Source organism: Lygodium microphyllum, chromosome 29, assembly GCF_053477565.2.
Source record: "Lygodium microphyllum isolate KBCC chromosome 29, Lygodium_microphyllum_v1.1.10, whole genome shotgun sequence".
Taxonomy (NCBI): domain Eukaryota; kingdom Viridiplantae; phylum Streptophyta; class Polypodiopsida; order Schizaeales; family Lygodiaceae; genus Lygodium; species Lygodium microphyllum.
In genome coordinates this window covers 13,694,200-13,705,043 of record NC_141163.1, presented here as the reverse complement: position 1 = coordinate 13,705,043, position 10,844 = coordinate 13,694,200, and positions in this window count along the sequence as shown.

Sequence of the window (10,844 nt, the reverse complement as noted above, 5' to 3'; positions counted from 1 at the left end):
AAAGAACCCTCCTGGTTAAAGGAATACGCATATGTATTTCTTGAGGAGTTGACAGAACTTCCTCCTCAAAGGAAAGTCGATCACAAAATCAGGCTCGCGCCAGGAGCTGCACCAATCGCAAAGAGACCATATAGGATGTCCATCCCGGAAACGATTGAACTGAAGGAGCAACTCAAGCAAGTGTTAGACCAGGGCTACATCCATCCTAGTAGTTCGCCATGGGGAGCTCCAGTGCTGTTCCAAAAGAAGAAAGATGGAACACTTTGGCTATGCATTGACTACAAAGGGTTGAATCAATCGACCATTAAAAACAAATACCCCATTCCAAGAATAGATGAACTTCTTGATCGTCTTCAAGGTGCGAAGATCTTCTCTAAGGTAGATCTCAGGTCTGGATATTATCAGATAAGGATCAAGGAAGAAGATATCCCGAAGACTGCATTCAGTACAAGGTATGGACACTTTGAATTCCTAGTGATGTCATTCGGACTGACAAATGCTCCTGCTACCTTCAACAGGTTAATGCAAGATATCTTTAGGCCCTATCTTGATGACTTCATACTCGTCTTCTTTGATGATACCCTAGTCTACTCTAATCAGAAAAAAGTTCATGAACCCCAGCTTCGCATTATTCTTGAAACAATGAGAGTACACAAGCTTTATGCCAAGAAGAAGAAGTGTGCATTTTTCAAATGACAGATTGAATATCTGGGATTCATTGTATCAGCGGAAGGAATTTCAGTGGATCTGCCCAAGGTCAGAGACGTTCTGGAATGGCCAACGCCAACTTTTATCAAAGAAATACGTAGTTTTCTTGGGTTGACGGGATGGTACAGGATCTTTATCAACAACTATGCTTTGATTACAGCGCCTTTGACTAATCTACTAAAGAAGCAAGTAGCAATTGTATGGTCAACTGCTGAACAAACCAGCTTTGACAAACTAAAGCAAAGCTTGGTATCAGCACCCATCCTAAAACTTCCTGATCTTAGTAAGGATTTTGAAGTGGTAACTGATGCTAGCACACTTGCCTTGGGATGTGTGCTTATACAAGAAGGTCATCCTATAGCATACTCTTCCATGAAACTGAAGAACCATGAAAGGAATTATGCCACCCACAATTTAGAGCTATTGGCTGTCATCCATGCTCTCAAACTTTGGAGACACTACTTGCTGGGTAACAAATTTTCCCTAGTGACGGACCACAAGAGTCTTAAATGGATCTTCACCCAGAATGAGCTCAATATGAGGCTACGCCGATGGATTGAAGTGCTGGAAGAATATGATTTTGAAATCAAATACTGGCCTAGAAAGGAGAATGTAGTTGCCGATGCACTCAGTCTCATCACAAGGCATTTCTGAATTCTCTGATTTTGCAAGATCCATCAACGGCAAGATCTCTAGCCACAAAGGTATCAATGCCAAACAACCCAATTCTTGAGCTAGCTAGAGAAGAGGCATGTCATGACCCAATCTATCAAAATTTGCTAAGGGAGATCCCCATCAAAGATCAAGACCCGAAGCTAAAAACGAAGTATCAAGAAATCTCTGTCAGTAGTAGACTTGTCTACTTTAGGACAAGATTATGTATCCCCGCAACCCAATCTCTCAAACAGAAGATACTTTGGGAAGCCCATGACTCCCCTTTCTCAGGACATCCTGGCTATACCAAGATCCTTAATGCGGTCAGGAGGAAGAGCTATTATTGGGATAGGCTCAAAGGTGATGTTCTCAAATATGTCACGGAATGTTTGTCTTGTCAATGCATTAAGGCATAACATGTCAAAATGCCAGGGAAATTGCAACCACTTGACATTCCCTAAATGAAATGGGAATTTATTAGCATGGACTTTGTTGTTGGTCTACCCCAAGTTCAGGGAGGATACAACTCTATTATGGTTGCAGTAGATATGCTCACCAAGGTTACACATCTTATCCTTGTCAAGACGAACTATAAAGCCTCAAACATTGCAAGATTATTCATCAAGGAGATATTCAAACTGCATGGGTTACCCAGAAGGATCATTAGTGATCGTGACTCTCTCTTCACATCACACTTCTAGAGGGCTATCTTTGAAACCATTGGGACACAACTCTGTTTCAGCACAACTTACCATCCCCAAATCGATGGTCAAATGGAACGAGTAAACCAAGTCATTGAAGATATGCTTAGGGCACACTGCTGTCGTGAACCCAAAAAGTGGATTCAATATTTGCCACTGGTTGAGTTTGCCTAGAATGCTTCTTACCAACAAAGCATTCAGATGACCCCTTTCCAAGCATTGTATGGGCACGATTGTTGTACTCCTTTGAGCTTCTCCGATCCAACCTTGAGGGTTGAAGCTTCAAAGCAGATGCTGGAAGACATGGATGACCAAATCAAATCAATAAGACAAGACATCCAAGCTGCCAAGGATAGATAGAAGGCTTACGCGGACTTGAAATGGCAAGACAGATCCTTCGTTGAAGGTGATATGGTCTTCATCCGCGTACACCCTAAAAAGAGTTCATTGTCATAGGGAGAATACAAGAAGCTAAGTCCAAGGTATTGCAGGCCTTATAAGATCACTAAGTGCCTAGGACCCAATGCTTACAGACTACAGCTGCGCGCAACCCTAAAAGTTCATAATGTATTCCACGTTAACCTATTGAAAAAGTATCTACCTAATCCAAATCATGTACTTGATGATCAGCAAGTTGTAATGCCTAGCCAAGGAGTCCTTGAGCTACGGCCTGATAGAGTCCTAGATGTCGGGAAAAGGCATTTGAGGTCAAGGACCTTGAGAGAATACCTCGTCCAGTGGAAAGATTATCCCAAAGAGGATGCCACCTGGATGGACGAAGATACTTTCAACCAACAATATCCCCAATTCCTCTCGAGATGAAGACATCTCGATTTCTCTAAGGGGGAGAGGATGTAATGTCTCACTCTCGTTCCGGCCTCACACATTTCAAGGAAAGACGCTTTGACTTTGGCATTCACCTCCGAGGATCGGATTTAGTGGTGTTAGTCAAAATTAGTGGGTGTATTAGTAGGGTGAGTTAGGAGTTAGTTGATTAAGTAAGGTTAGTAAGTTAGTAAGGGTTAATTAAAAAACGTTAGCAATATAGTATATGTTAGTAAGGGTTAATGTTAGTGATATACTATGGTATATAGTATATAAGGCTTACCTGTGACAAGTGAACCCGCCATCTCCCACCGCCACCACGTCTAAAGTGCTGCCTTCCTCCACGTGAGGCGTTGCTTCCTCCACATCGACGTCCACATCATCATCATCACCATCATCATCAATATTATCCTCACCCTTGTCATCATTTCGATGTGGTCGCCATGCAAAAGGACATGACTGCAGGCCTGTATGCCTGCACCACACGTCGAGAGCATGGGGAGAGGGACCCCCCAACTATATAATACTTCTCTCCCCCCCCGTGGCGGTAGCAGTTCCCCCCCCCCCCCCATCGCCTGTGCAAGCCACCCCTCCTGCTTGCTCTGCGGCGGCCGCGTTAAAACCCTGGTCCTCCGACGAATGTAGAAGCCCCCCCTCTGCTGACGTGAAGCTCTCCTCTACCACCCTGACCGCCGTGTAATGCACGTCGACTTCCCCCCTGGTTTCCGTCCTAAACCGCCATGTAATGCACATCGACCCCTGGTTTCCATCCTGACCCAGCCGAGAGGGAGAGAAGAGGAGGATTGGGAGAAAGAAGGAAAGGGAGGAGAGAGAGAGAGAGAGAGAGAGAGAAGGAGAAGGAGAGGATAAGAAGAAGGAGGATTGAGAGAGAGAAGAGAAAGAAGGTGAGAGAGAGAGAAGGGAAGAGGGAAAGAAGAAGGAGGAGGTGAAAAGAAGAGTAAGAGAAGGAAGGAGAGAGAGAGAGAGAAGAGAAAGAAGGTGAGAGAGAGAAGGGAAGAAGGAGAGAAGAAGGAGGAGGTGAAAAGGAGTAAGAGAAGAGAAGGGAGGAGAGAGAGAGAAGATAAAGAAGGTGAGAGAAAGAAGGGAAGAGGGAGAGAAGAAGAAGGAGGTAGAAGAGTAAGAAGGAGGGAGAGAGAGAGAAGAGGAGGAGTGAAGGAGAAGGAGTGAAGGAGAAGGAGTGAAGAAGAAGGAGGGAGGAAAAGAAGGTAGAGGAAGAGGGAAGTACAGGGAGAGTAGTAGAGGAAGGGAAGGAGTGGGAGAGAGGTAGAGGAAGAGCAAGAAAAAAGGAGAGAAGGAGGAGAAGAGAAGAAGGGAAAGGAGAGAGGTAGAGGAAGAAGAAGAAGAGGTAGAGGAAGAGAGGTGAGAAGTGGTAGGGGAAGGATAAGAGGAAGGAGTCACCCAAACTTCTCTCCTGGCAACGAACCACAGCCAGCAGTCTTCCAAATCAATCGTGCCTAACCGAAACCGTTAAGGTCCGGACTGCCCAATCTCCGCGAGGGAATGGCTCCCAAAAAGAAAGTCGGGGGAAGCATAGGCGCTCAAGCCACAAGAAATGCTGGAGGAACGAGCGGAACAACCAAGGCAGCGCACACGAATCAAGCCCAGGTTTCAAGCATTAAAAAAAGTTAGTTTAGGAATTAGTTCTCATGGAAGAATAATGTCGTGCATAAGGTTTTGATTATACTAAGTTGCATGCAATAGTAGGGTTGAACTCGCATAAGTTTTACTCGTCTAAAATGATAAGGTTATCACCTTACCTCACATGAAATGATAACTTCTACACACATAAAATGATAGGGTTATCACCTTATTTCACATCAAATGATAGCTTTTTAACCAGTTTAGTGCATGAATAGTTCTTTGGAATTCTCATTTCGCGATCTTGGTTAAAAGGAACACATGAAATGTTAACTTCTATTCATAAGTTACACTTGCATCATTGAAAAATAAAACCCTAGACTTCCATAGATGCAAGTCACATGTGATCTGGTGCATTGGAAATAAGTACTCATTGTCGAGAATAAAAGGAGTTAAAAGATGTTTAGGGGACAACTATACTAAACGCACAACGTGCATGATGGTTGGGAACTCCTACATTGAACCGCACTAAGAGAATTGGAAGGATCGCATGCATCTAAACCGCATCTTGAAAGTTTAAAAGAGGAATCATGTGTTGTCATGTGTGTAAACTAAGCTTGGTTGAAATTAGAGATTATAAGACCCTTGGTTGGGTTGCGAATAAGGCATATCCATTGCCTTGATAGACCAACTAGTGCTTGAGTTAGGGACTAGGATACCCTAAGAAAGTATAAGACAACTTACCAAGACTATTTTCCCTTGTTGAAATTATTGGGATTTTGCCAAGTCACGGAAAGACCCAAGATCGGGTGCTGGGCATCCGAGAAAAAGGAGTCACACCTTAGCAGTGGGTCGCACAAACGACCTCTGAAATGTTCGTGCTTGTACTTAGATACAGTATTTGAATTCTTTGCTCAAGGAACTAATTCAAGGAATACACTTAAAATGCTTCAAGTTGAAAGCTTGGAGGGAGAGGTAGGAACAATTACCTCCGACTGTTTGCGTGGCCCTATCCAAAGGGGTTGTTAGCCGTGCTGGGTATATGGACCTAACCACCGCGAGAGGTCTCTCCATGGGTGCTACTTGGAGCAGGAGGACGCTTGGGTGCCAAGGGAGGCTCTGGCTATAAATTCCTTGCCTCCAGATCCTGTACAAGAGACCGACGTGACTCGATATGGGATCTCGAGGCCCGTGTACTAGTCTACGGGCAGAACTTGGAACAGCAATCTTATATATTGCTGGAATGGCCTTCGGGCATGAGGTTGGATGTAATCTAGAATTATGATAAATAAAGAACAGATGCTTGAGGAAAATAAACTTGCTTGACTTTGTTTTTGTGTCAATGCCTAAGTTACATGAGGGAACCCATGATTAATTGGTTTTAATCAAGGGAGCTGATTTTGCATGTCAAAACGTAATGTGTTAGTTAATTAGATAACTAAAGCAAATTGAGAAAAGTGCAGTGGACGTGACTCAGGTCCGTCCTATGGAAGGGTGGTCCCGATTAGCTGGGAACTTTTCTCAATGATGAGATGATAAGACAATGAGGACCTAGAAACTTGCTGATAGGGAAGGAACACTGACCTCAGGTCGATCCCAAGTGGGAACGACTAGACTCTTCCGCTCGGGCAGACTCGGAAAGACCTAGATCGGAAACCCTGTATCATTCCCTGCAAGTGCCAAGCGGAGCCTTTTAGACCCTCCTCTCAATGGGCTGCTAAGACGTGTCCCGAAATTGGACAAACGGGCATGTTACAGAAGAAAAGGAGCCAGAGCTGGGTATCCCTTCAACTGCAGATGAATTAAAAGCATGGAAAGAATGGAATGTGAAAGACAAAAAGGTGATGTACTGGTTATCTGCAATCATTGATAATACGATGTTGGGACATATCAGGAATGCAAAAACTTCACATGCAACTTGGACAATTTTTGAGAGCATGTTTTCAGTAAATACAAAGGTACGAATGATTCAACTCAAGCAAGAGTTGAATGCCTTGAAGAAAGGGAAAATGTCTGTCAATGAGTATGTGTTGAAGGTGAGGAGCATTGCAAATGCTTTAGCAACAATTTATGCAATGCCTGATGATAATTTGGTTTCATCCACTTTGAGTGGCCTTAATAATGAGAAGGCATGGAAATCATTTGTTACTTCAGTATATGTGCGGAAGCCATTTCCAAATTTTGATGAGCTGATCTCTCTCATGATTACCGAAGAGATCAATATGCAGGGTGACTCATCTAAAAATAATGGTGACCAGGTTCATGCATTTTACTCAAGTTTAGGAAGGGAACATGGTAGATCCTCTTCGAGAGGCCATGGTATGGGACGTGCTAGTGATAAGCAGCAAAATAGGTTCAATCAACAATTTGGTGAAATGCAAGTTTCAGGAGGCCGAGGAAACTTTAGAGGCAAGGGGAGCTCTAGAGGAAGAGGTGGATGGCAGAATAGAGGTTCTGGAAATTCTACTATTGTTTGCCATTATTGTGGCAAAACAAGTTATATTGCAACCAATTGTTATGCTAAGAAGGATGATATTCCTAGTGGTAAATTGCAGCAAGCAAACTATGCATCGTCTTCACGACAGAATGAAGACAAAAATAAGCCTCTGTTTGTTATGCAGCATATGATGAATGCAATTACAGGAAAGGAGACACCTGATGATGTATGGTATGTCGATTCAGGTGCATCTAATCATATGACCAGTCATGTTGAATGGTTTGGAGAGATACATGACTTACAAAATCTAGGTTATGTGTAGACGGGTAATGATTCATGCCACCCAATTTTGCACATTGGAAAGGTCCCCTTGTCCTTGTATGATGTCCAGACAAAGAGTCTGATAGATGTATTACTTGTGCCATCAATCACAAAGAATCTAGTGTCTATTGGCCAAATGGTAGAGCAAGGGTAGGTCCGATTCAATGCAAAAGGTTGTTTTGTAGAAGACTTTAATGATAAGTGCAGGTTGGTCACAAAAGGAAGTAGATTTGACCGCATGTTCACTTTAGATGTTGGAATTCTTGCAATGGATGCTGCTATGTATGCTAAAGGAAAAGGAGTAGTCGCTGATATTGAAATATGGCATAAACGTATTGGACATGCAAATGTGCAAAGGTTGAAACTAATGCAGTCCATAGGATTGTTTACAGTGTTGCCTTCATTTAGAGTTACAGAATTGCATAAAGTCTGTGAAGCATGCCAGTTTGGTAAGTAGGCAAGACAACCCTTCTCACATGATAGAGAAGTGAGTAGAAAAATACTTGATGTAGTGCATACATATATTTGGGGGCCTACACAGAATGTATCTCTTGGTGGCAGCAAATACTTTGTCACATTTATTGATGACTGTTCAAGAAAGTTATGGGTATACTTCATGAAGGAAAAAAGTGATGTGTTTGAGCACTTCAAATCTTTTAAGGCAGATGTTAAAATAGAAACAGGCTTAAAAGTGAAGTGCTTGAGATCAAATGGAGGGGGAGAGGACCTCTCTAATGAGTTTAATGGCTTCTTGATTGAGGAATCATGGGATAAAGAGACAATTTACTTGCAGGTATACCCCACAACAAAATGGGGTTGCATAAAGAAAAAATAGGCATATTCCAGAAGTCGCACGGCCATTAATGGCTGAAAAGAATATACCCAAACATTTTTTGTCTGAGGCTATCCATACTGTTGTCTATATTATGAACAGAACCCCACAGCTGCAGTTCATGGGATGACTCCTAAAGAATGCTTTACTGGCAAGAAGCCCGATGTATCGCACTTGAAGGTATTTAGATGTGTTGCATATGTTCATGTGCCAGATGAGCTACGGAAGAAGCTTGATCCAAAGGCTAAAAAATATATTTTTATTGGATACTCTTTAGAGTAGAAAGGGTATCGTTGTTATAACCATATCACAGGTGAGTTCAGAGTGAGTAGGAATGTCATCTTTGATGAGATAGGGAGTTGGTATGCACCTAATGGTGATGTATTAGATAATGATAATGATCAGGATAGCTATGTGCAGAAAGAAAAACAAAAATCACAGAGTCTTAGTGGACCAGAAACATCATCTAGTACTATACCTACAGTGAGCCCTTGATCTGGGAGACTAAGGAGTAGCTCCACATCTTCAGGTGGATCTATAAGTGTTGCAGGGAAGGACAAAGGAAAGAAGAAAGTGTTGGATGGTAATGATGCATCTACCAGTCATTTGGGATTTGACAGAGATTCTAGTGGTTCAGAGAGTTTGGATGATGAGCTTGGTATTCCTTTAGTCAGGACACCATGTATGCAGAGAGCTCATAGTAATGTAAAGGCTCCATTGAGTGATCCGGTGGTACGTAGATCTACCAAGGTCAAATACCCTATTAAAAGATTTGGTTTTAAAGGTTATGCAACTCACCCTTATGCTTATACGGTGAAACTAGTTGAGGATGTTGAGTCCACTTGTTTTGAGGATGTTGTTGGTCATGCTCATTAGGATGCATCAATGGATGAGGAGATGGCTGCATTAGAAACCAATAAGACTTGGGATTTGGTACCCTTACCTAAGGGTAAGAAAGCTATTGGCTATAAGTAGGTTTACAAAGTTAGCCATAATGCAGATGGTTCAGTTAGTAGGTATAAAGCTAGGCTGGTTGCAAAAGGCTATGCTCAAACATATGGCATAGATTACGAAGAGACATTCAGTCCAATTGCTAGGATGGCAATTGTTAGATCTGTGATTGCCTTGGCAATAGCCAAAGGTTGGAGTTTGCAAGAAATGGATGTTAAGAATGCCTTCTTGCATGGTGAATTGCAAGAAGAAGTGTATATGAAGCAGCCAGCAGGTTATGAGGATTTAGAGCATCCCACATATGTATGCAAGTTAAAGAAGATGCTCTATGGGCTGAAGCAAGCACCTAGAGCATGGTCTGACAAGATTTGAGAGTATCTTGTCAATATTGGATTTTGTATTTCTGATTTTGATCACTCACTTTATGTGAGAAAGGGAGATGCAGGTTTGGTCATCATAGTCATCTACGTGGATGACTTGATTATTACAGATGACAATGACAATGGAATTGCTGAAGTTAAGGACTTCTTAAAGAATAAGTTTGAGATGAAAGATTTGGGTGAGCTAAGATACTTTCTTGGTATTGAGGTGATTAGATGTGATGATGGTATATGGCTATCCCAAAGGCAGGATGGCTTGGATATGTTATCCAAGTATGGTATGACAGCATGTAAGCCTCTTTCAATACCATTAGAGCAAAATGTGAAGTTGAGTGCCGACTTTGGGGATGAGATAGAAGACCCTGCTATGTTCAGGAGGATAGTAGAGAGTTTGATTTACATGACTATCACAAGGCCAAACTTGAGCCATGTTGTTGGCCTTGTCAGTCAGTTTATGCAAATGCCTAGAAAGCCTCATTTGGATGCAGTTAGACGTATATTGAGATATGTGAAGTCCACTTTACATTATGGACTTTTTTATGAGGCAGGTAAGGACGTATAGGTCTTTGGATACACATATGTAGATTGGGCTGGTAGCATGTTAGACAAAAGATCTACTAGTGGATGCATGTTTTCCCTTGGTAGTGCAGCAATTACATGGAACAGCAAAAAGCAACCTACAGTTGCTTTATCAAGTGCAGAGGCTAAGTATGGAGGTGTTGCTATGGCAACATGTGAGGTGGTATGGCTGCAAAAGTTATTAGGTGATTTGGATGTGCAAGGAGATGGTCCATTTGTCATTCATTGTGACAACATGAATAGTATACAGTTAGCTAGGAATCCAATATTTCATGCTAGGACAAAACACATTGAGATGCACTACCACGTTGTGAGAGAGAAGGTGCTTGCAAGAGAGATTGACTTCGAAAGTTTCGAAGCTTACTTGGACTTGCAGAGATAGAGTTGAGCTTGAGGGGGAGTGTTGAGATGGCAAGCTCAACACATGCGGACATTGATGATAGACCGCCTGGCTAGATGGGTCTGCACGTCTACACTTAACATGTTGGTGGTCATTATGACACTCACATGGCCACTAACTTGTCACTTATTATGTTTAGATTGTTACACCTACCTACAGCTGGCAAAGATATAGCGCCAGTCGATTAGTGTAGTCAATTATGCATTGTTTGACTTAGAAGGCCACTTTCCTTTATGTTGTATCTTATCTATACTTTGTGTACATTGTATAGTGTGTGGAATAAGAAGAAAAAGTCAACAAGAAAACATTTTGGCCTCCATCTCTCTTCTTGTGTTCTTTAGTGAGCTTCCTCTAGTGTATACAGTGTGTGTTCGGTGCAGCAGCTCAAGCCAAGTCCCCCACCACATGATTCTTGACATCTAGGTGCAATTAACTTCCCTTGATACATGGATCTTGA